At 37.7% G+C, this 25,958-nt stretch overlaps 1 pseudogene; it reads left to right on the plus strand.

The window, feature by feature from the left end:
• The first annotated feature begins 15,438 nt into the window (after positions 1-15,438).
• LOC149177855 (signal peptidase complex subunit 2 pseudogene) lies at positions 15,439-16,008 on the plus strand (annotated as a pseudogene).
• The last annotated feature ends 9,950 nt before the right edge of the window (positions 16,009-25,958 follow it).

Raw genomic sequence — 25,958 nt, forward strand, 5'->3', positions numbered from 1 at the left:
TTCAACTTAGGTTGGTCAAACAAATATTTGATTCCACCATGATTTGCCATGAGTGTAAATCGTTTTTCGATGAGGTAATGCCTTCACATATTCAATGCATGAATAATGACAGCTAACGTGAGTCACATAATTCACTTCATGCTCATTTAATTTATGTGACTCAGAAAACTACCTGTCCTTCCTGCATCAAGACTCCACCAAGTCCTTCCTTGAATGCATTTGTACATAACACAAAGTCTTTGCTTGGACATGCAATCCTCAATTCTGGTGCATTAGTCAGGAAGTACTTCATTTTTTCGAAGCTTGTTGTACATTCGTTTTTCCACTCAAACTTATTTCCTTTCCTTTGTAAGGATATAATGGGGTGGTTTATCTTGGAGAAGTTTCTGATAAACCATCTATAGTAGCTTGGTAGTCTCATGAATGATCTAACCTCATTCACATTCTTCAATGTTGGCCACTCCATTATGGCCTTGATGTTTTTCTGGATTGACTGATATCCCTTCATTAGAGACAATGTGCCCAAAGTAATGTATCTGTGACTGGAATAATTCACATTTGTTAAGCTTTGCATAAAGCTTGTGTTCCCTTAGAACTTGTAGCACTACAACCAGGTGCTTTTCATGCTCTTCTTCAGTTCTTGAATACACCAATATGTCATCAACAAAGACAATCATAAACTTGTCCAAGTAAGGATGCATCACATTGTTCATTAAGCACATGAAAGTGGCAAGGGAATTAGTAAGCCCAAACGGTACCACTACAAGCTCATAGTGCCCATATCTTGTCCAAAAATAACTTTTATGGACACCTTTCTCTTTGATGCACACGTAATGATACTCGGACCTCAAATCAATCTTGGAGAAGATTGTTGCTCCTCTCGATTAATCGAATAAATCATTAATCAATGGAAACAATTATTGGTTCTTGATTGTCACCTTATTTAATTTCTTCTAGTGAATACAAAGTCTTAGTGTACCATCCTTTTTCATCACAAATAATACTGGAGCTCCCCACAATGACACACTTGGAAAAATATGGCATTTATCAAGCATCTCTTTAAGATACAGTTTTAACTAAACTAACTCAGGATTACTCATTTGGTACGGTATTTTGCACGTTGGTGTGCTCCAAGCACCAATTTGATAGAGAAATCAATTTGTGTATGAGGAGATAAACCCAAAATATCAGCTGAAAATACATCCTCATATTGCTATAGCTCCATATACTTCTTTAGCACCCCGATTTCTTCTTGCCCAACATTGTCACTAGCTTCCTTATCACGGGAAATTTGGACAATGTATAATTTGTATCCCTTCTAGTAACTAACTTTGGCTTGCTTTGTTTTGATCAGCCTCACGAAATTAGCTTTTGCTTACCCTGTAAAAATATTCTTTCCCCAATATCATCCAAGCATTCAATTACTTTTCCAAACAATTGACCTTAGTTTTGTGTGTGTACAGCCAGTCCATGCCTAATAATATACTATACACACCCAATGAAAGAAAATTTAAATTTGCTGTGTTGGGCATGTTTTTGAGCTCAAATGCACATCATTTCACCCAATAATTGATTTTTCTCATTTTTTTTTCATTTTTCAAATTGAACTAACCATGGCTCTGTGTGTAATTCTTTAATCAATTTGCATTTTTCCACAAGTTCTCAATTGACATAGTTGTAGTTAAAAATGAGATCAATTAAAATGGAAACAAATTGATTATTCAACTTACCTTCCATCTCAATGATGGATGCTTGGTGGTCTGCCTAGCAATTGCCCACAGTTGTGTAAATTCTAAGTAAACTCTAAGCCACATCTCCTACATATAGAGCTTCTTGGGCACTGTAAATTTTTGGCCTTGCATTTTTCTAGTATGGGAAGTCTCATTTCAAGTGGTTCTCACCATAGGTTCAACCTTTTAATTTCTATTTTGTCTCAGCGTTGTGGTGCTCTCCCACTGGATGATTTGCACTACCTTCAACAGTTGGACTAGTTTTCTGTTGAAATCGATTTGCATTGACTAGGTGCTTACTTTCGTTTTTTCTGCAGTTTTCTTGGTCCATTTCTTTTTATTTCGAGTGTTGCTCCTTGATTTCCAATCGCCTTTAATTTCTGGTCTGCACGTTTCCTGCTCATACCAATGTTTTAGTTTCTTAATGGCATCATTCAATGTCCTAGGTTCCAAAAATTCAATTCAACCTTTGAATGCAATATGCAACCCACTAATAAATCTCTAGATTTTGGCCTTCTCATATTTAAGATATGGCACATTTTTCAGCAATTACAGGAACTTGGTGACATACTCATCATCTATCATTTGTCCCATCTTGAGCTCATAAAAAAAAATTATTTCATGTTAGGGTCCAACCCTAACCCCTTATTTATGTAATAATTCTAAGGGGCCTAGTCAGAGTCATAGTTAGTTAGTTGAGTCAATAAAACCTGCAAGTGGTTATCCGCACTAATAATAATTGTGAATGGTTGACCCGCATTATAGAAAAGGGACCATAATTAGTTATAAATGGGCCATAGTTAATAAATAAATTGGTTAACCCGTATTATGTAAGGGACCACTAGTAGTTAAGATTTTGGATGTCATTAAGCTATAAATAGTATTAGATAGTAAGGGAAGAATCATCGAGTCTTATTGTAATTGAGCTATGCTTTGTTTGAGGTTGCCCCCTGGAAGAGGCAAGTGAACATTGTATTATGCTTCTGAATAATAAAATATCTTTGTCGCTTGTCTCATTTCATGTGATATTTTTGTGTTTCGGGCTATATTGTTTCATATTTCTAGTATTCTTGTTTTCTCGCAAGTCAATTTCATAACAAGTGGTATCATAGCACTTTCTAGGGCCAGCTATACCTCCCATTTTCGCAGAAAATTTTTTAGGCTAGAGGCGTGTTTCAGCATCTTTAAACCACAGGATGTCATTGAGCGCATAAACCTGCGGATTTGTGGAGGCATGCATGTAGGAACTACAAGAGGTGGTCATGCTTGTTGGACTCCCGTGTAACCCCTGTAGGTATCCCTTCTAGCAGTAGCACATTAAACAGATTCATGCACAGACTGCACTTCCATGTACCCTTTGGTATATCGGAAGCCCCTTAAGGTAATCTAAAACCTAACCTTAGATTAGATCAACTTCAACAGTTAGGCTTTTCACAATGCAAATCAGACTCTTTGTGTAGTGAGGGTTTTGGCCGCCATAGTCTAGATCAGATTATTGTAGCAAATTCTGCAATACCAAGACCTTGGAGTTTATATTACTACAGTCTAGGCTTGATTTTCGTAGGATGTTTTGGTAGTATCAAGCTTTCTAGAATTCGACCATTATAGTATTGATCATTTAGGAGTAAAACTGCTTTCAGAGTTAAAGAAAAAATTGCGGCCATATCCAGACACTTGTAAGAGACCTAACCCATAAGTTTCAAGATGATGAGATGGTCATGGTGGTACCATTCACTTCTAATCCCCCAATTTGCAGGCGGTCCCAAATTTTTCCCGACACAGCTTCAAGTGACCCATGTCACTAGACTCCTAAGCTTGCCCTCTTTCCAAGCATACTACTATTAAGTAAGCTCTAAATATGACTGGGGTTAGTGTATCTTCGGTACCAGGTCTCAAGTTATGGTTACGGAAAGGGCTACCGAGAAGGTCGACAACCTCAAGAAAAAATTCAATGACTTCCAGGAAACCATTACCTCCCTACTAACACAAGGATTGGCCACTATAAATATGCCTCGCGAACCTGTGAGGGAAGAACATAGTGTTGATGCACACATAGAAGGAGAATCCAACCATCACATTCATTTCCATGGAGATCACCAATTTTTGAGCCACCAAACACCCAAGTTGGACATGTACAAATTCGATGGCTCTAACCCCATAGTATGGGTGGCATAGATGGAACATTATTTTTTCCTTAATAATATCTAGGAAGATGGAACTAAACTACATGTGGGAGCCCTTTACTTGGACCAAGAGAGATGGAAGTGGTGGCAGTGGCATCAAAAATGTTATCCAGTGAGGCCATCTTGTAACATGTTCTCAAACGCCATCTGTGACCACTTTGATCGAGAATCTCACTTTTTGGATTGTCTCACTAAGCTCAGGAAAACAGGTACAGTAAGGGACTACATTGCAGCTTTTGAACAATTGGACATTAGAACTGATGGACTAGGAGATGGCTTTTACTTAGAATGTTTCATTAGTGACCTAAAGGAAGACATTCAAACCCATGCTTGAATGCATCACCCTTCTACTTGGTTGGACGCATGCCAAAAGGCCTTAGATGTAGAAGTTACCTTAAATTCCCAGTCCAATCATCCAAACTTCATTGCAAAGGCACATCCCGCCAAAACACTTCAAGCTCAAAATGTGTCACCAACAGAAATGGTCGAAAGAAGGAAACAAGTACTTTGTTACTACTGTGATGACAAGTACTCCCCAGGACATAAATGCAAGGAACAAAAATTCTTTCAAATTTATGCTACTTAAAACAGCTCGGTCGATGAAGCTTCATCCACTGAAGTGCCTAAGGAAGAAGAAGGTGAACCCAAAACTAACCCAAACAATGATCTCACAGTGATGCTAGATGATCTGGTTATATCACTACATGCCTTGTCTGGAATTTCTTCGCCCCATACTCTCAAAATCTGAGGTTTCATTAAGCATCCACCAGTAGTGGTGTTGATTGATAGTGGTATCACTCATAACTTTGTCCATAAGAGAGTAGCAGAAGTTTCATTGTTTTGTACAGGTGGTATATAATTTCCAATTTCTTATCGTTGATGGGGGAACCATGAAATGTGAAGGACGCTAAGAAAATATTAAGCTTCAGATGGGGGATTATCACCTCAAAACCCACATGTTTTCCATTGAAATGGGTGGTTGTGACATTGTCCTTGGTGTTGAATGGCTCCGCACACTGGGCCCTATCAAAATGGATTTCCCGGAGTTATATATGATCTTTAAGCAAAACGGTCACACTCATACATTGAGGGGAATCTAGGCAGGTGCTCCTATTATCATCAGCTCGCATCATATGGAGAAGCTTTTAAAAAAGGGAAATCATGGGCTAGTAGCCCAATTTAATGCCATCCAAGCCATTGAATCCACTCATCCTCATATTCATTCTGATATGCAACAGGTATTAGATTGCCACCAGTTTGTCTTTAACAAGCCTAAGGATATCCCACCCTCTAGGGGTGAACATGATCATAGCATCCCTTTGGTCCCAGGTGCCCAACCGCTAAATTTCCACCCATATCGATATCCTTTTGCACAAAAGAATGAAATTGAAAAAATCATCAAGGAACTCCTCGAAGTTGGTGTTATTCATCCCAACACCAACCCTTATTCATCTCCAGTGGTCATGGTTCTAAAGAAATATGGAGAATGGTGCATGTGTCCCGACTTTAGGGCCCTTAACAAGCTCACTATCAAGGAAAAATTTCCTATTCTAGTAGTTAATGATCTGCTTGATGAACCACATGGTGCTAAATTTTTTTACCAAGCTAGACCTTCAATCGGGCTATCACCAAATACGCATGAAGGAAGTTGACATTCCCAAGACAACCTTCTAAACTCATGAAGGCCATTATGAATTCCTGGTCATGCCATTTGGTCTCTGTAATGCTCCATCCACTTTTCAGAGCCTCATGAACCACCTTCTAAAACCATATCTCAGAAAATTTGTCTTGGTATTTTTTTATGACATTCTTATCTATAGCATAACATGGGACAAACACCTTCAGCGTGTTGACCAGATATTACAATTGCTCCAAGTCACAAGTTATTTGTCAAATTATCCAAGCACTCCTTTGGCATGGAAGAAGTAGAGTATTTGGGACACATTGTGGGTCGTGACAGAGTGAGGGTTGATCCAAAAAAATATTTAGGCAATGCAATATTGGCCCAGACCAAAAACCTTGAAGAGTTTGTGGGGATTCTTGGATCTCACAGGCTATTATTGCAAATTTGTCTACAATTATGGATGCATTTGTAGACCCCTCACTAATCTTCTCAAGAAAAATTAATTTCTTTGGACTAGCGCAACTCAGCGGGCCTTCTTGGCTCTCAAACAGGCCATGTGCTCCACTCCAGTATTGGCCTTACCAGACTTCAGCAAATCTTTTGTGATTGAATGTGATGGTTTAGGTACGGGCATTGGCACAATTTTAATGTAGGAAGGTAGACCATTGGCTTTCAATAGTCAACAACTCAGTGACAAACATATGGGTCAATCTACATATGAGAAAGAAATGATGACCATCTTACATGTAATAGAAATTTGGCGACCATACTTATTAGGGCGATCTTTCCAAATCCACACTGACCATCATAGCCTAAAATATTTTCTAGAGCAACGCCTATCATCGCCACAACAAAATAAATGGATTGAAAAAATGTTGAGATATGATTGTGAGATAATTTACAAGAAGGGGTGTGACAATGTAGTGCTTGATGCCTTATTGCACCAATTTGAGGATAAGGGCACACTTTTATCACTTTCTCTACCCATACCAGCTTGGATTGAAGAGGCCTGTCATGAATGGTTCTGCCACCCCTCTCAATCCCAGCTCATTAATAACTTAAGAGCAGATTCTAATGCCTCAAAAGACTACTCTTAGAAGGATGAGGTTCTTCATTACAAGGATTGGGTAGTGTTATCCCAGACCTCCACCCTCAAAAACCGCATCTTGGAAGAGCTGCACTCCTCTTCAATTGCAGGACATTCAGGCTTTCAGAAGACTTATGTACGAGCATGTCGCTATTTCTTTTGGACTAGTATGAAGAACAACATTCTTAATTTTGTAGCTGAATGTGATGTATGCCAACACAACAAAGGGGAAATGATCAAGCTATCGGGAACCTTAAGACCATTACCACTCCATACTTCCATATGGACGGATGTTTCCACAGATTTCATTACACGTCTCCCAAAGTCCAACAACAAATCAGTCATCGTGGTGATGGTTAATAGACTTTCCAAATATGCTCATTTTTGCGCTTACCACACCCATTTACCCCAACATTAGTGGCTCAATTTTTCATGGACCAAATATTCATACTACATGGCATGATGAATTCCATTGTGTCTAATCAAGTCCCCACTTTTTCCACCAAATTTTAGCAGGAACTTTTCAAGCTCCAAGGCACGCAACTCCAACTGAGTACAACTTAATATCCCCAAACAGAAGCAGTCAACAAATGTTTGGAGACCTATATGTGGTGCTTCACTTCAGACAAGAAGCATCTATGGGTACAACGGTTGTCTTTAGTTGAATGGTGGTATAATACTAACTATCATGAAGCCACCAATATGACGACATATGAGGTAGCGTATGACCAACTCCTACCTTCACCAGCTTCTTATATCCCTGAATGTTCCAAAGTACATGCAATTGATCAGCTCCTATAGAATGAAGCAACAAGCCAAACAACATCGTTCCGAGAGGTCATTTTAAGTAGGTTACCAAGTGTTCCTACAACTCCAACCGTATAAGCAAACCTCTCTCAAAGAAAATGGCTGCCAAAAACTAGCACCAAAATTCTATGGGCCTTATCAGGTACTTCAGTGTATAGGAGAAGACGCTTACAAACTGGCCTTGCCAGCTACTTCAAAAATCCACCAAGTCTTCCATGTATCGTGCCTCAAGAAAGTTGTGGGGAATAATTGCAAGGTTCAAACAAGTTTGCCATAATTGGATGAGGAAGGTTCACTTTGGCTCCAACCATAATAGGTCCTTGATACTTGCGAAAGACATCTCTATGGTCGCACGATCAAGGAAGTCCTCATCAAGTGAAAAGACACCTCTCCAAAAGATATGACATGGGAACTAGCCACTATTCTTTAGTAGTTTCCGCAACTTCAGCCTTGAGGACAAGGCTACTTTTGATGGGGGGGGGCATGTCAGGGTCCAACCCTAACCCCTTATTTACGTAATAAGCCCAAGGGACCTAGTCAAAGTCATAGTTAGTTAGTTGAGTCAATAAATCCCGTAAGAAGTTATCCGCACTAATAATAATTGTAAGTGGTTGACCCACATTATAGAAAATGGACCACAATTAGTTATAAATGGGTCATAGTTAATAAATAAAGTGGTTAACTTATGTTATGAAAGGGACCAATAGTAGTTAGGGTTTTGGATGCCATTAAGCTATAAATAGTTTTAGATAGTAAGGGAAGAATCATAAAGTCTTATTGTAATTGAGCTTTGCTCTGTTGGATATTTCCCCCTCGAAGAGGAAAATGAACATTGTATTATGCTTCTACATAATAAAATATATTTGCAACTTGTCTCATTTCATGTGATATTTTTGTGTTTCGGGTTATATCGTTTCGTATTTTTCGTACTCTAGTTTTCTTGCAGTTCAAGTGCATAAAATTTTGCTATCATAGTATTGCTTTGATAATTATTGATTTCTTAAGAGCTTTTCAAAATCATTCCAAATCAACTCTTCTTCAACGATGCCTCTGACATTCTTCAAATCTTCCCACCATATGTTTGCTTGTCCCTTCAAACTATAAGTGGAAATATTGTCTTTCATGTTCTCAGAATAATCATGGATTCTGAATAATTTCTTCATGCCAAGAAACTAAGCTTTTGCATCTTCAAATTTCTTCATGTCTCCATCAAATGTGGGCAAATTGAATTTCTTAAATTCCTCAAGCATATGGTCCTTTTCTCTCCTTATTTGATGATGATGATGATGGTGGTGGCTCCCTGAGGTAAAACTGGAATATCTACCAGAATGATGCACATAATTGCTAGTTCTTCCTTCATGATACTCAGTGGTGAAATTTGTCTCATGGTTTCTTCACTTTCCCACCTATGCCTCTTCCTGGACCTGCTACCATTTGCCCCATTTGTCTTCTCTTCAGACTCCTGAAGTCTTCTCTTGTATCTATGACTAGTTCCCAGCTCATGTAGCCTTTCCCTCTGTAAGTCTTAGAGGCTTTACAGTATGACTACATTTATCTCGTCATTCCTCTCCTGAGCTCTTACCAACCTTTCATTATCTACCTTGAATTTATCTCATCTTGCATCTACTAAGATCTTACCAACCCTTCATTTTCTGCCTCGAAGCCTCTAACCTCGGCCCTTAGGCTCTTCAAAGTATCCATCCATTCAGGAGATTCGCCCCCCCCTTGGCAAACTGATCTTTCTGCTTCATTTGTCTTGGCTTCTTCATTTCCATGTTGTGACTGATCAAAGCTATGTTGCACCATTCCAATCCTCATTCTTTTGTATTTTTACTATAGTTTGCTACTTTTGATGTGTTTTCATTCACACACAATTGTTAGAGACATTATGATATAAGTGGATGGTAAGAAATCATGCACATGCTCTTGCTTTTTGTAGAGCTCTTATAAGAAGGCCATCTGTAACAAACAATCCATGTTAGTACACCAATGACAGTCAATCAACAATTATTAACATCAATATGCATGCCTACAGAGTTAACAAAATATAAATGTCAATACAAGTTATTAGCTCATCAATAATGTTGGACACCTAATCCTCAATGGGTTAGTGTGGAAGCCGAATAGACAAAGTAGTCCAAGAGACCTTGGGATGTGAAACCCAACGGTCACATATTGCACTATAAATGTAAATCATTTGTTAATAAAAATTTCACTCTCATGATTTATCCTTTAGATTACTCTTGCTGCCCATGTGTGTTTAACATGGTATCAGAGCAGGCGTATTCCTGCCCTGCATAATTAATTTGAGCCATTTGTTTTATGGCCTTTTTGTGCAGTTTATTTCTGCCATGAACAACATGAATATTTTCTCATGAATATTGTCTCAGCTAAATTTTAGCTACAATCTGTTATTTCTCCAGCGCTATTTTTATTCACTTGTCTTCTAAAAACCTCTCCTTGCTCAGACCTGCCATCTCTGCCCATTACCTATAACGCTCCATTAATTCATTGTTTGCCAGAAATCCGCTGCCTTTCCTAAATGACATCTCTGTCACTATGTACGTTTTTGCTACTAATGCTATTCCTGACTGACATCTCTGTCCACTGCCCTTGTGCGCCTGTTTGCCATAATTAATTCTGAATCCTCTAGACCATGCTGAAAAGTTTACTACGCAGCGGCATGAGGATTCCAATTAACAGTCAATTGGTTTCGGGTAGAGCGGTGCCCTTCACAGATCCCATTATCCCACACGCCATTTCGATTCGCCTTAATCTTCATCAACTTTCAACGTTGCTGTCCACATAACACTTTCGCCTACCCATGCAAGCTTTAGCGGTGCCTCTTCATCTTCTGCTTCCACGACCGCTTCCGGTTCTATCAATTTGTTGTCCAGGCCATCGTATTTCACTGTGCTGCTGCCATGAAGCATATTCCCTGTGGTTCGCCTAGGAATGGATTGTCGTCTGATGTTTGTGTAGTTTACTTATAGACTAAAAAAACAAAAAAACAAAAAAACAAAAAAAAATGCTCTAGGCACTACTCTGCCACATCAAATAACCGATTATATTATGGAATGCTTGAAATTCTCAGTTTTTGTCAACGGACCACCCTGGAGAGTTTATTGCGCAGCTGCATTGTGGTAACGTTGTTTCATAGCATTATATTAACATTGTTCTTGGCATATAAAGTTGGTAACGTTTGTTTTTTGGCTATACGATGAAGTTTTTAGGCATACGCTAAATAACACGCTTGTATACCAGAGACTGTTCACTGGTATGCAGAAAATGCGTTAATTCTTTGCATCGCCGAGGAGTGAAGGTTACTTTGTTTAATTGAATGAATGTTGTGCATTCTTTTTGGTTCTGGTCAAAACTCCTGCCAATGCGTTGAGAACATTGAATAACGTTGGTTCATTGGTTCATCACCGTGTATATGTTGCTCTGTGCGTTCTGTTAGGATCTGATAGTGGAGTGTTGACTGATTACATTAAAGTTCTGGAGTGCGTTGAAGTGATGTTGAACCCTCTTCAAACCCTACATTGAGTTGGTCAATGCTGTTGAAGTTGGTGCATGCGTTCATTCCTATCCGTGAATCAAAGACTGTTGTTTCTTCCACAGAAAGCCCACCATTACACTACCCTAACAGATGTTATGAACGGATCCAAGAGAATGAATATTTGCTTGTTGCCACCCGTGCTATTTTAAGTACGCGTGTTTCAAATTAGGCTAGCCTGCATCTCTTCCAATCAGATTTTGGCACAACACATGAAAGTTAGAATGAGGATTCAAACTCATGACCTCAAATGAAAGAAATGTGGAGATTTACACTTCAAAACTGAACGAGTATTCAAGATTCACAAATTGTAACAGGGTTGGTTATTGGTGGCATCGGTGCAGTTCTATACGCGATAAGGCAGGGGGACCCTGTGTTCGAGGTGATCTCAATCTATTTGAAGGGATTCAAGCTTAGGTTCGACACAAATTTTCTCATTCTGGTTGGAGTGATCGATGTGAAGCTCAATATTGTACTTTGAATAGTGGGAATGCAGCATGGGAATGGTGTGTTGAATTTCATTCTAGTATATGCATTGAACTTGAACTACATGCTTTGAACAATGACGATCGTGAACATTTGTGTACAAAAAAAAAAAAAAAGGTTATGCAGAATACTTTCAATTGACTTTTGTAGATTGAATAATTTGGTGCATTACTATAACAGTTGATTCATTTGTGGAATTGCTCAATAGTCTTCTGTAGATTCCATTGACAATAATTGCGAAAATGCCATGAAGATGAAAATAATTTGTTCACATATATCTTTGATATTTCTTGTGAATTTGGATTGAGATAGCTTTGAAGATAAATTATTCTGCCTAATGGAGTATTAAAGTATATAGAAGATATCACCTTATTCCAAAAGTTGTATGATTTTACCATTCAGCCAAAACTTGGTGCAAATTGAAAGAGGAGCAACTTCTAATATCTTTGAAAAAAAGGTTAAACTAAGTGTATTTAACAGAGTTTGATTTTTTGATAAAATGGGAAGAATTTATGGAGTATTAGAGTTACTGAACACACTAATACATTCTAGTGTCGAAAACATAGTCAACATCAACAAAGACACTCTCTGTGACATTCAGAGCTGCCTACGTAATGCATAGGAAAAGATCGATTTTTTGCAGCTTGAATCATAGCTACAACAAGAAGAGCTACATCAAAATAGACATCATTCTAAACCTGTTTTTGTTCAGAACATTGAGACAACCACCCATCAGCAGCAAGTCAATAATGTTACAGTTCATTCAAATAAAGCAATAGTTGTACATGCAGATGCAAAAACTCAGTCTGCGATTCCCAAGCCCATCATCAGACCTTGGGAATAGCTTGTCCACAACAAGCATAGAACCAGTCTTGGATATGACAAGGACTTGTCCTTTCATATTCCTGACTACTCAAAGCCCATTCAGTTTCAGAGTGCTGGATTCATTCATGACAGTTCACCTCTAGCTGTTCCAGACTCTGCCCCTCTTCCACAACAACAACAACAACAACAACAACCGATAGTGAAATGCCAACACTGTGACTGAGTTGGCCATTTGAAAGATCACTGTTTCGATCTTCATCCATGTAAGCACTGTCATAAAACCAGTCATTCTTCACACAGATGCTTCAGAAATAAACATCTTGCAAGAACAAAGATTCATCTTGGATGGATCGCTTCTTGGCAATGGGCATCAACAGCCAAGAAGATATTCCAAACACATGTCAGAACTTGTTCCAGAGTATTGAATAGTCTTGCAGTTGAGTTTTCTCGATCATCTCACCTTGTATCTGACAGGGGGGGAAATGATGGTCATCTACAAGCTTCAAAGCCACATCAAGCGAGCCTGAGCCACAACCTGCCACACCAGTTTCAGAGTTGTAGCCAGAAGCAAAGATGCCCCTGAGCATGCCTTCAGTTGGCAATGTGGGACACTTCCTCTAGCAGAAGACTTCAGCTTCTTGCCAGTTTTGGAAGAATTCCAGAAACAAAATTGAGAACATTTCCTCTAGCAGAAGACTCCAGCTTCTTGCCAGTTTTGGAAGAGTTCCAGGAATTGCATTAAGCATTCCAGAGTTGTTGGTCATCCTTAAACCATCACAGGTTGAGACTTCCCTTTTCAGGTTGAAGTTCTCCCTTTTATACGGGGTGAGACCTCCCTTTATTGGTTGAAGGTTTTCCTCTTTAAAACAATAGGAGCACTTCCTCTAGCAGAAGACTTCAGCTTCTTGCCAGTTTTGGAAGAGCTCCGGGAACTGCACTAAGCATTCCAATGTTGGTGATCATCCTTAAACCACCGCCCTTTATACCAACATTTCAGAGAGCACATTCAGCCTAGTGCTGCCATGCATTTTTGCACATTTTGTATTATAGCTCTCTTCTTGGACTCATACATAACCCTTCGGATTAAGGCGAGGAATGTTGGACACCTAATCCTTAATGGGTTAGTGTGGAAGCCGAATAGACAAAGTAGTCCAAGAGACCTTGGGATGTGAAACCCAACGGTCACATATTGTACTATAAATGTAAATCATTTGTTAATAAAAATTGCACTCTCATGATTTATCCTTTAGATTACTCTTGATGCCCATGTGTGTTTAACAAATAATAATGAAACATATCAATTGTTAGTCCATGCTACATAATCAATTCACAGTGTTCACATTGATCATGCATGCATTCAGATAATTTCAGACTAGCTTCTAACACCTAATATTTGTCATATTAATTTACTAAAAATCAACATGAGACCCCTTTGTAGGAGTATGTTTCTACATGCCTGTGATAGATCCCATCCAGATCAAGTGTTGAACCTGGATGCTCTTATACCACCTGTAGCACCGCACCTTAACCTCGGTGAAGTGTCCACTTGTTAATCCAATCTCTCTTGTACAATTAGAGAAATGGGATAACCCTTTTTATTTTTGTCTTTCAGACAAATTCTTAGAACTTAGAGTCGACATCACCATTTCATTTGTCTCGATGAGATGTTTTCGGTGATATAATTTTTTTCCAATTCAGACTCCTAGATCTTAAGTTATACTCCTTTAAAGTTTGATTATTTAAAAATTATTATTTCCTCTTTTTCCTATGTGGCGCCTACATGGCAAAGTACCACATTGTTCACTGACGGAACTCTTTGAATCATACATGGCTTGTCCCAATGGAATCCTTCTTATTTAATTCATGTTCGTGACAATGGGACTATAGTCTATATTCATATATACATTATGCCTACAAACTTCAATAGTTATTTAGCCATGGTGCGACCAATTGCCGACTAACATGGCTTACTCCATAAACGACCTTTAATACACATCACACATCATGTAACTTTACACTAACATAGATCCATCTTAAATATGGATTTAACATGAGCCTAGAGGGATCCAATTTCTTCACATGCAAAATTTTTTATGAGTGGACATTATTTAAATATTTTTTATAGTTATTTAATTTTTTTAATTTTTAGATTTTCTTTTTAAATTTATTTTGTTCAACATGAACAAAATTTCAACTTTGATGACAGACCGACACCCTTACACATCACACTGAACTGTAAAATAAATCTCTCAACTTAATAAAATCACAACACATGACCTTTAGTCACTGTGTTGCCTCATATATTTTAAATTATATACCATACACCTTCGATGCGGTGAATACATGTATATATATAACGTGCCATATTTATATTCCACTAATTCGCCTTGTCATGATGTGTTCGGGAATTAACTGTGTTTCACATGTGTAATATATATTTACGCCCAATAGGCATTTCCTTTTTTGGATTTGGGCGGGAAAGCATTGTTCACCCAGCCAATCAGAGACCTTCCTTTTCGTCCTTCTGGTCAACTAAAAACTAACGGGCGGAATTGAAAATGTGCGTCCGATTATCCCCGCGATTCGTCGCGTGATCGAGTCCTCTCCAGTGCAGAACATCCCAGTCGCGTGTGTTGTTTCCAGGCGGGCACTAAAGCAACGGAAGGTTCTGCTTTGCGCAAAGAACGCTGAAATCAATCGCCCTGCTAAATTCAATCGTTCATGGATTTCTTCTCATATAAGACCCTTACCCGTGATCCGCCGGGGCATGACATTGATGTTTTTAAACTCTGTAAAATCTTCAAGTTACCCGACCTCCAGAAAATACCTCCTGAAGTTCTCCTGCTTCGTTGATCATTCGTTGGTCCTTCGATGCAACTATTTTGAAGCTCTCCTGCTTCACTGGTCCTTCGAAGCAAGAATACTGGGGCACAAGAAAGGTCACATTGTGGAGACCTACTTCCTCCTCCAGGCTCAACAACATCGACGCCTTCTCTATTAGCTCCACCAAATATGGTCATACAGATTTTAACACAGAAATATGGTCTTATAGTCATTGTCAAGTTGGAAACGCAAAACGAATTCATCACACTGATCTGATGATATCGAGAAACCAGCAAAAATTCAGCAGTGGAAGAACAATGGCAACCAAGGGTTTTGCAACAGACAAATCTGAGGCTCCTTTGCCGCCGAAGAAGGTTAATCTCAACGATCCAAATGCCATCAAGCTTCTCCTTGATGAAACGGCATCCGAGGTACTATTCAGTCGAGGGTATGTGGAGAATGTGGCGTTGAGTAATGTCAAAATGTCGATAGGTGTCATCATCATCGGTATTGCCCTGGCAGCTCAGTTTTATCTCAAGAAGTTCCCAGAAAATAAAAAGTTTCTTATTCGTTGCATTATATTGTATGTTATCTTCAATGGATTGTTGTAGTAACTTTATAATTTATACAAAAGAGAAGAACACTATTCTCTTCACAGATCTTTCCCTAGATCATTTAGCAGCACAAGTTTGGCAGTTTCTTCAAAGCTTGCCCGTTTTTCTGACTTGTACAACCCTGAATCTATTGCGGCCAATTCACCTGTCGAGTTTACCAAGAGTGTTACTAAGTGGTTTACTAAAGATGGAGTTTTGGTTGAGACTCTTTTATGAAATAATGTGGATAGGCTAATGGATGATTATGGAAATGAGTCTCCAAAGGCAAAGTAATCCCAAACAAAAAATTGTTGGTTATTAGTATTAGCAATTTACTAAATTCAACCCTGCGTGTTACTGCAGGGTTGCGATCGATCGATTATGTTAAACTCTACGAAAAATAATGTGGCAAAAAAATACGCAATTCCCAATCTCTGCCTTCGTGGATTTGATGTTATAGACGATGCCAAAGCTGAATTAGAGAAAATATGTCCAGGAGTGCTGGTTTCTTGTGCTGACATTCTCTCAATTGCTGCTCGAGATGCAAATGGGAAATTGTGTAATTATTAGAGGATGGGAAGGAACCTAAAGAAATTCCATAAAAGATCAAAGAAAAATAAGGCCTCAGCAGTGAAATTTGCACCATTCACATTAATGAATGGTATCTATATACGTTGAGGCTAGATGATGTCCTCCATTTATATGTTGCAGAACGTCAAAGGAAATGGATAATAGATGAAAGACATGCATGGTTGACAGGACGACATTATCTAGTGAATACAATGGCCCAGGATATTCTCTTCACGATGGTGTTTGGTGGCCAAAATTACACTTTGACTATCAAAACTATGTAGGTAAATGCCACATTTTCTAGTGAATGGGTTGAACGTTGTGGGAAGTTGAAATGCCTTAAAATTTGATAAAACCTTTTGAAATGTTGGAAATCAATTTTGTCGAACCATTCCTACAATGAGCAAAAGGGAGAAATAAAAATACAAGGTCATTATTGTCGAATAACTCAGTAAAATAACAAAAGCTAAAATAGCAAAATTGTGTACCAAACAAAAAGTTCCAAGAAGACCATTATTAGTGATCAAGCAACACATTTTGTTATCGAAAGGATCAAAGTATTGTGGAGAAAGTATTTGATTGATCATAAAAAATTTTAAGCTTATTATCCACAAACTAATGAAGTGGTTGAGTCATTCAACAAAGTATTGGATAAACAATTAATGAAGACGTGTAATCGACTAAGATAACTAGGATGATACATGAAAGCAATAGTACATGTGAATAGAATAGCATACAAAAGATAAATTGGTCATACTCCTTTCAAGCTAGTGTATGGCCAGGAAACAATAGTCTCCTTGCACTTTTATACTATTGTTGTGAAGGTATATTTTGTCCATAGATGCAATATCGACATAGCTAAGAAACAACAAGTTCATTAGATAAACCAATTGAGGGAAGAAACACATTTCAGGAAATCAACTTACGATAGTAAAAGGAATGACCTTGTTGTCATTTGGTGCTTTTATATGACAACAAAATAAAAGAAAATCCTTGAAAGCTGGAAATTGCATGGTTAAGACCATTTTTCAGTGGTGTTATTTTGATGAAATATAGAAAACAAAAAAGACAATATCATCTTGGTTGTGTGAGTAAGCAAGGGGACTTTTCTACGAGTTTGACTGGTGTTATTTTGATGAAATATAGAAAACAAAAAAGGCAATATCATCTTCGTTGTGTGAGTAAACAAGGGGACTTTTCTATGCACACACTGCATGGATGATTCATGAGGAGGATTTGGCGCACTTTGTTAGTTAAATGGGTGTGCTGGTTAGTATATGGGCATTCAGAAGGGTACATGGTACACATGGATGAGTCGAAATTTGTGGGTGGCATGCATAGTGAATGCAACAAGCCCATCATATCATAGTTGTGTGCAACTCATAGGTTGCATGGCATTGATGCATTTCCAAAGTGTTTGGATTGGTTTTGTAGGCCAGAGTGCATGGAAAAGGAATGAACACAACATATCATGGGTACACTAGAAAGGTAAGAGCCCACAATGGAAAGTTGGCTCAATACATATCACAAGAGATTGAGCAAGTGCACACATTCGCAAGATGTTGGATAGGGAATCTCACACAAAATTTGGGGTTTCCTCATTAAGAGGCATGATGAAATGGGTTGATCTCAGTTTGAACAAAGAGACATTAACAATAATCAAGAAAAAGGAGTGCACCTATAAATATGCCACATGATGAGTTGGAGACAGGGAGAAAATCACAAGCAACAAACAAATAAGAGCAAGTCACAAGGAATAAGTGAACCAGAGCAGAAGAAAGACATAACATGATAGATTATTGCCTATCACGTTCCCCACTGCTCCTATCCACATTCCTTTGTACCTCATGGTGCAATTGCTAATTATATATATACTAATATATGTTACCCAACACCAATCTTGTGGTAAGCGTATTTCACGAAGCTCCAAGTGGAAGGTCGGCCCAAACCTTTGGTAACAACTATCACTCACATCGCATTGAGCCCAACCCCAACCTTCCAAACCTTGTCATGTTCGCATCGTCGCCCATACCTTCACTCACTCGTCAAGTCCAGGCTTTAAAATTGACGCCCGTTTACCTGTTTTCTGGGTTTTTACCCGTAAAATACAGTTAATTCTCAAATAAACACGTCAAGAGTAACTTGCACATAATTTTTAAAAATGTCAAAATGACAGGCATATTAAAAAATAAGAAGTTTCGAATTAATTATATATATATATAATTTATTTATATCAAGTTGACATTGGGATATGTGGAGTGGCAAGATGATCTCCTAAGTACAAGCTTCAAGATCTTCAATAAAACCTTCAGACACCAGAAAAACCAGAGCTAAATTTAATAAAGTACCACATAAATGGTAAGATCTGGGATGATCAATGCCATCAATGAAGACACGAACCCATACTATGAAGTAGGTAAATTCAAATTAACAACCACCACCAATGCTTACAGCAGAAGCCAATACCCAAAAGCTAATAGCCATAGTCGATACATCAAAATATCGCCCTCATATGAAATGCAACAAGAACCAGGACGAGTTATGAATGCTCGGCGTCGCAAGCCGGCTAAAGACCCTGAACAGAAGCATACAAATAGTTGAAGTGCTTCCTTATTCATGCTTACGGGGTTCAATGGTTGAAGAAATTCAAGTGTGAGACAAAACCGTGGAGCATGAAAAATGGTGTCAGTGGGTTCAATTGTTTATAGCACCCTGTAAGCATAAAGGAGGGATGTTCTTCTCGTGACTATGATCAATGAATGGATCTGGCGTGGGCATTGATTTTTTAGATAGAGCCATTGGTGTTTGCAAATTGTGAGCCCCTGTTGGTTTGTATGTTGTTGCTATGAAATCCACAGAATTCATTGATGCGTTTCTAGCTCCTTTCTTTGCGGGTTGTAAAATGTAGAGGCTTCATGACCAAGGCAGCCTCAGCATGAACAACGAAAGTATTTAAGGGGCACTCCACTTGGTTTCATCATGTAACCTGACCAAAAAGCCTTATAAAAGTTTATTTTTTCTCCTTGCTTTATTTGAATGGAGGAGACAGAAATAACTTGACTTAAAGTGTCGGGTCTGCCTATAATATGAATCTGGAGGCATGAATCACTTTCTTTTAGATGTTGGGCATAGCAGAGAAGGAAAGGTTGAGGTTTGTTAGAGGGTTACATTGTTGAGAGTAGAGTGCTTATCTTCTGTTATCATGTACACGAGAAACAAGTTCGATTCATCTGGTGGCAGTGCGTGCTGGACTTTTGACCTCATGACAAACTCAAAGGGTCCAAATGGAGCGCTGGTTAGTACACTATGATTGTTTAGATTGCTTTCCTTTTTAGTTTGAAATCAATTTTTTCGTTGTTATTTTGTGGTTACTTTACCTTTGTCGTTTCAATGATCTTATTGAATTTAAGGGGTAGCTTGGTATTGTAGCGTTGAACTGAGTTAGTTGACTGATAGTTAAAGATTCTTATTGTTTGAATCGGTTTATTTTTTTTTCTAGTTTATATATATATATATATATATATATATATATATATATATATATATATATATATATATATATATATGTTACTTTGGTTTGTGATGGTATTATGTGCATTATGTCTTATTGTGAAAATTAATTTAATTTGTCAATTTAATTGGAACCGCTTAAACTTTTTGTTTTTGAATTAATAGATAAATTAATATAAAAGAGAAAGTGTCCTAAGATTCGAAGTAATTAAAATCAAATTAGCAGAAGCGAGAAACAAGTAATTCTGAAGTACTCAAACTCACGTCTATTTTTCTACAACAATGCCAAACTTAATTTATTGGTGAATTAAATGACTCTACTCTTTTTTGGACGAACAAGCCTAGACTCTTTTACTTGATCTTGTCACTAGGAATTTTGCATTTAATTAGACAACTAAAACTCGTGTTGGGAATTCATTTCAAAGTTCATTCTCTATGTCCCAAATTACTCACGTTTTGCATCAAACAGTACACAACCCTTTAGTTCATGTATTTGTTTCAGAAATTTTGCATTTAATTAACAATTGAAGCTCTAGTTGGTGTTACTATGCGTGGAGTCAAAGATATGGTCGTTGTATTAAATCATCTTCTTTCAATTGTTTTACCTGTTGAATAGTATATTTCTCTTACCATAAAATCAATTGCCACATTTAAACATCAATATGGCATTTTTAATCCTGAATTTCACCTTTAACTACACGATTGTCTTAACTGACAGACCAATACATAGAGTTGAGGATTGCCAAGGTGAAGTCTCACAAATCTTAAATAGATGTGAATACCAATGATTACTGTTGAACATGAAGTATTGTGTTAATCAATCCACTTTGCACTCATCAATTATAATAAATAAATGTAGAGTTTACTTCAACCTCAGAAATCCATGGCAGAGAAAACAGATTAATATTAAAAGTCTTTGTCAAGATGTTTTAAGAAATCAATTATAATAAAAAATGTAAATTTTACTTCATCCTCGGAAGATAAAACAAAATTAGTATCAAAAGTCTTTCTCAAGTTGCTTTAAGAAATTTCGTTGTAGATAATTTTATTGGCAAGAAAAGATGCTTTAAGAAATCAATTATAATAAATAAATGTAGAAGTTACTTCATCCTCAGAAAGATGCTTTAAGAAATCAATTATAATAAATAAATGTAGAAGTTACTTCATCCTCAGAAATCAATGGCAAAGAAAACAGATTAGTATTAAAAGTCTTTGTCAAGTTGTTTTAAGAAATTTCGTTGTAGATAATTTTATTGGCAAGAAAAAATTAAACATTTATGAATCAAACACAACAATCTGCCAAGACGCTCTTATGATAGATATAATTGATTTCTGCTTTTAATTTTGGATTTCTACCGATCTATGTTAACTTATATCTTAGTAAATGTTTTTGGATTTCAATATATTTATGTTACTGTAAACTTGCTGCCAATACTAAACAAAATGCCACCTGTATATATAGAATTGAGTGTTTGATTGTTTATTGAAAATTTCAGTGTTTGCTATTATTAAATTAAGTGTTAAATAAAAATGATGTTTTTTATTGATTATGTTTTATATGAAAAATATTGTGCAAGGTAAAAATAAATACTAAAAGTCATATGAAGTGCAATTTAAAAATAAAACCGTCATTGAAAATTTTTCTGATGGATAAGGGGACCCGTCAAATTTAACCCCTGGTCAAGACTTAACGTCATCTCCCGATCTTGATCTTGGTTCCAAAACGAGTCTTGTGCCACAGTTGGCACGACTTCCAACTTATATTCATGAGGATGAGATCAGCCCGGACTCAAAGGTCAGGCTGACCTATCTTCGTGGCGCACCAAATTAGTGATGAGGTCTGACTCCCCACCCCGATTCCAAAGTATTAAAACTATGTTGTTTTGATATGTAATGAATTAGTTTTACGAGATGCGGCAGATTATCTGCACACCATTTGTATATAAGTTAACGTACAATTCCATTCTCAATGTAACGAATGTATATTGGATCTTCTAATGGAATAAGACTCTCATACTCGCCTTCAACGCGTTCCAATTGCAATAAAAATCACAACTATGAGCAACGGAACAGCCTTACTGTTTTGCACAGTGATTTATGCGAACTCCGTTATTAGCATGAAACGTACTATTTCGTTCAACAAATAGTTTAATACTTGTAGTAGACACCTAGAGAGACACAGGTTTTATAACCAATATAATCCATATTTACATCCACGAGGTTGATTACTCCCTATTAAAAACCTGGGATATCCTACACTTATCCTTATTCGGCATCATCTGCATATGCCTCTATATATATGACCCAGTACTCATTCTATATTGTTAATATTATAAATTGCAGCCTGATATTATGTTTCCTTTCAATGGTATATCTTCATTACAACATGGGATAATAATGAAATTTTTAATACATACTCATACAGTTTCCCATTAAAACTTTTAAATTTTAAATGCAGTAAATAAACCTCTTTTCAGGCTTGGCTTATTCGTAATTATGATGCCTTATCGAGACTGTCAACAATCTCTATCCAAAAAAATGAATGGAGATCACGGGTCTTGAAATTGACATCTAGTCCAGGACATAAAACTAGGTAATCAAGACTTACGAGACAACCTCATTACAGCGCACACATTTATTGAGACATAAGCTTAGTTTAGCATCATAAATAAAACTAGCTCACAATTTATGTGCTCATCGCGTGATTCCAGCATCTTTTCAGTAGTATCAACAGCATACCAGTCAGCTTATAAGAGCATTAAAACTCAACCAAGTTTCATGCAGTGAATCACTCTCCACCCAATTATAGATAACTGCAGTTAGTCCCCACTTGCAGTTATCACCCCCGAGCCAGATTCCATAGACTAAGGGGTCTTTTCTCGAGGATTTGAACACAATCACCAGTTGAATCAAGGACTCCAGAAATTCTTCCACCTCCACCCACCCATTGAGTTGTAGACAAAAAAGTACACAAGGAGTATAGAGACTTGTTTTCTCCATCCTTCATAACTTGACACTGTGGTTGCACCCAACTTGAGGACTCCATATAGAAAGGAAGCCTTCAAAAATATTCTAGGAATAATTATTCCACCCAAGCCCTCAAGGATTTCTGAGAAATACCATCTCCACCCTCTAGTCAATGGGGACTCGACAGGGAATTACTTCCTCACCTAGAATGATTTCTTCCTAAATTCTTACCAACCAAAAGTTATTTTTTTGTTGCTCTACATTTTTCCCGACTTATCCACTTTTTTTCCTATGTGTTTTACTCTCTTTCTTGCTTTACTTCTCTTCTCCTCTTTGAATGCATGTCCTCTACAATTCAAATTTCAGTCTTCCTTTTGGTAGTTTGAAACCTCTTGCTTTATTCTTTGCCTTTATAATTCAACTTCTCTCTTTTCATTTGCTCTCCTCCTTGGCAAATCAAACCATTGTCTTTCTTCTCTTCTTCTTTTTCTTGCGTTGTCCCAACCAATGTGAATTGTCTTTTTCCTTGGTTGTTGTGTTGTCCCCCAATTGTCTATTGATCTTTTTGCTTGTTGTTTGGAATGTCTCCTTTTAGACAATGACTCCTGCCAGCAAAATTTTGTCAACCGATAAGGAGAATGCCTCTTTCATGTCTGTTCCTAGGTTGTTAAATGTTGTTTAATTGGTTGCAATGGGTGGCCAGCACACCATACCAATCGGCACCTCACCATTTTTCCTTTTTAAAATTTATTTTCCACTACTATAAAAAGCATAACTTATAAGAAAATAGAAATTGTCCCTTTTGCCCAGCTATTAGTTGTTACGTACCAACTTAGATTTTTCTATTGTAAGCGACAATTTAAAAATCTCACAACAAGTAACCTCCCCAACCTCTAGAATTTGTGACCCATTACTCAAACCTTTTTTTTGTAAAAATATTTACATTGCATACATAAGTGCAAAATAATTGGGGATGTCACAAACCCCTCTCCCTTGGGGGAACACCATCCTCAGTGTTGTCTGCCTGTATGCAACACATAAAACATCATTAAAACAACAACATACTGTTTATGGAGTTTTATATACACGACTTTGTATAGTATTCACAATTTATATGCATTTTCTTCAACTAACAAACAAAAGAGGATGTGTTGCTGTTAGGCCAGGGTAACTCCAGAATGGGCAGAAGAAAACTGATTGATTATTTCATTAGATAACTATCATTTATATACATAAAATGGGACAGATCAGTTCATCTTCTTGATGACTGTTCACGTTCCAGTTTACCCAACCGTTGAAGATTAGGTGTGAACATTCCCCCCCTTAATCTGAAGGGATGTTGGTGAGTCCAAGCATCGTTCTGAATCTTTCAAGCTTTTCTCTTCCAAGTGCTTTGGTGAAGATGTCTGCAATTTGCTCATTTGTGGAACAATGACGAAGATGGATTGTTTTGGCCTCAACATGATGTCGGATCAGATGATATTTAGTATTGATGTGCTTAGTACGATCATGGAACTTTGGGTTCTTGGCCAACTTTATTGCAGAGGTGTTATCAATCATGAGTGGAGTTGATTGTACTTGTTTTACCTGCAAATCTTCAAGAATTTTCCTGAGCCACACAATTTCTTTCGTTGCTTCAGCTGCTGCCACGTATTCTGCTTCTGTTGTGGAATCTGCTGGAACTGATTGTTTGCGTGATCTCCAGGTGACAGCTCCTGATCCAAGACTCATAGCATATCCTGAAGTAGATACCCCAGTTTCTTTGTCTCCATCGAAGTCTGAATCAGAGTATCCAATCAAGCTGAAGTCGTCCACCTGTGTATACTTGATTCCAAGGTCTTGAGTTCCCTTCAAGTACCTTAGAACTCTTTTTGCAGCAGACCAATGTCCCTCACAAGGCTTTTGCATAAACCTGGAGAGGATTCCAACAGCAAATGAAATGCCTAGTCTGGTAGTAGTGAGGTAGATGAGACTTCCTACAAGCTGTCTATAATTTGTTGCATCCTCAAATTCCTTTCCTTCAATAGATGTGAGCTTCAAGTTTTGTTCCATTGGAGTAGAAAGAGGATTTCACTCTGTCATGCCAAATCTGTTTAACAAATCTCCAATGTATTTCTTTTGAGAAAGAAATATGGATTTTGGATGTTGGGTTACTTCAATGCCAAGATAGTAATGAACATAGCCAAAATCAGTCATTTCAAAACTTTTTCCTAATTCTTTCTTTATGGATGCAATATAGCTTTCATTGTTCCCTGTCATTAAAAGATCATCTACATATACCACAAGATATACAACTGTTTTGCCAACTTTCTTGACAAATAAAGTTGCATCATCAAGATCAAAATGATTGAAGTTGAGTTTCAGAAGATGCTCAGTTAGTTTTTCATACCAGGCTCGTGGTGCTTATTTGAGGCCATACAAGGACTTCACAAGTTTGCATACTTTGTGTTCATGTTCTTTCACAGCAAATCCTTCAGGCTGGGACATAAAAACATTCTCTTTTAGATCTCCATTCAAGAATGCAGTTTTTACATCCATTTGATGGACTTTCCAACAGTTCTGAGCAGCTAGTGCAAAGAGTGTCCGGATGGTGGCCCATTTTGCTGTGGGGGCAAAAGTTTCCTCATAATCGACCCCTTCCTTCTGTGCAAAACCTTTTGCCACAAGCCTAGCTTTGTGCTTGTCAAGTGAGCCATCAGCTTTGTACTTGTTCTTGTAGACCCACTTGCAGCCAATTGGTTTGGTTCCAAATGGACGATCAACCAGCTTCCAAGTGCCATTCTTTATGAGGGCATCATACTCCTTCTGCATCACTTCTTTCCATTCATCATGAGAAGCAGCTTCTTTGAAGGAAGTTGGTTCAAAATATGTAAACAAGTTCAATTCACAATCATAAGTAACATCCATATCAACAGGTGAATTAGAGTCATCTACATCACCTCCATTTTGTCGGTTTGAATTTCTGGTTCCTGTTTTTCCAATTTCATCAGGATGAACACTTTCAAGTGTCTTTGTCAGCCACTTTGGGGGACCTTTCTGAGATGGTCCAGGCTGCTCTGTTGATTGAGTTGGGACTGAATCAAGATTGAGTCTCCCAATTCTATCAATTACATCACTTAAAGGATCATCCGGTGTTGGAGTTTCATGCAATGGAGATTGTTCTTCAGAAGAAGATTCCACATGTTGATCTAGTATAG

This window comes from Pinus tabuliformis, chromosome 4_1 (genome assembly GCF_031772625.1).
Source record: "Pinus tabuliformis cultivar Carrire ecotype Pingquan chromosome 4_1, CPIR1, whole genome shotgun sequence".
Lineage (NCBI taxonomy): Eukaryota > Viridiplantae > Streptophyta > Pinopsida > Pinales > Pinaceae > Pinus > Pinus tabuliformis.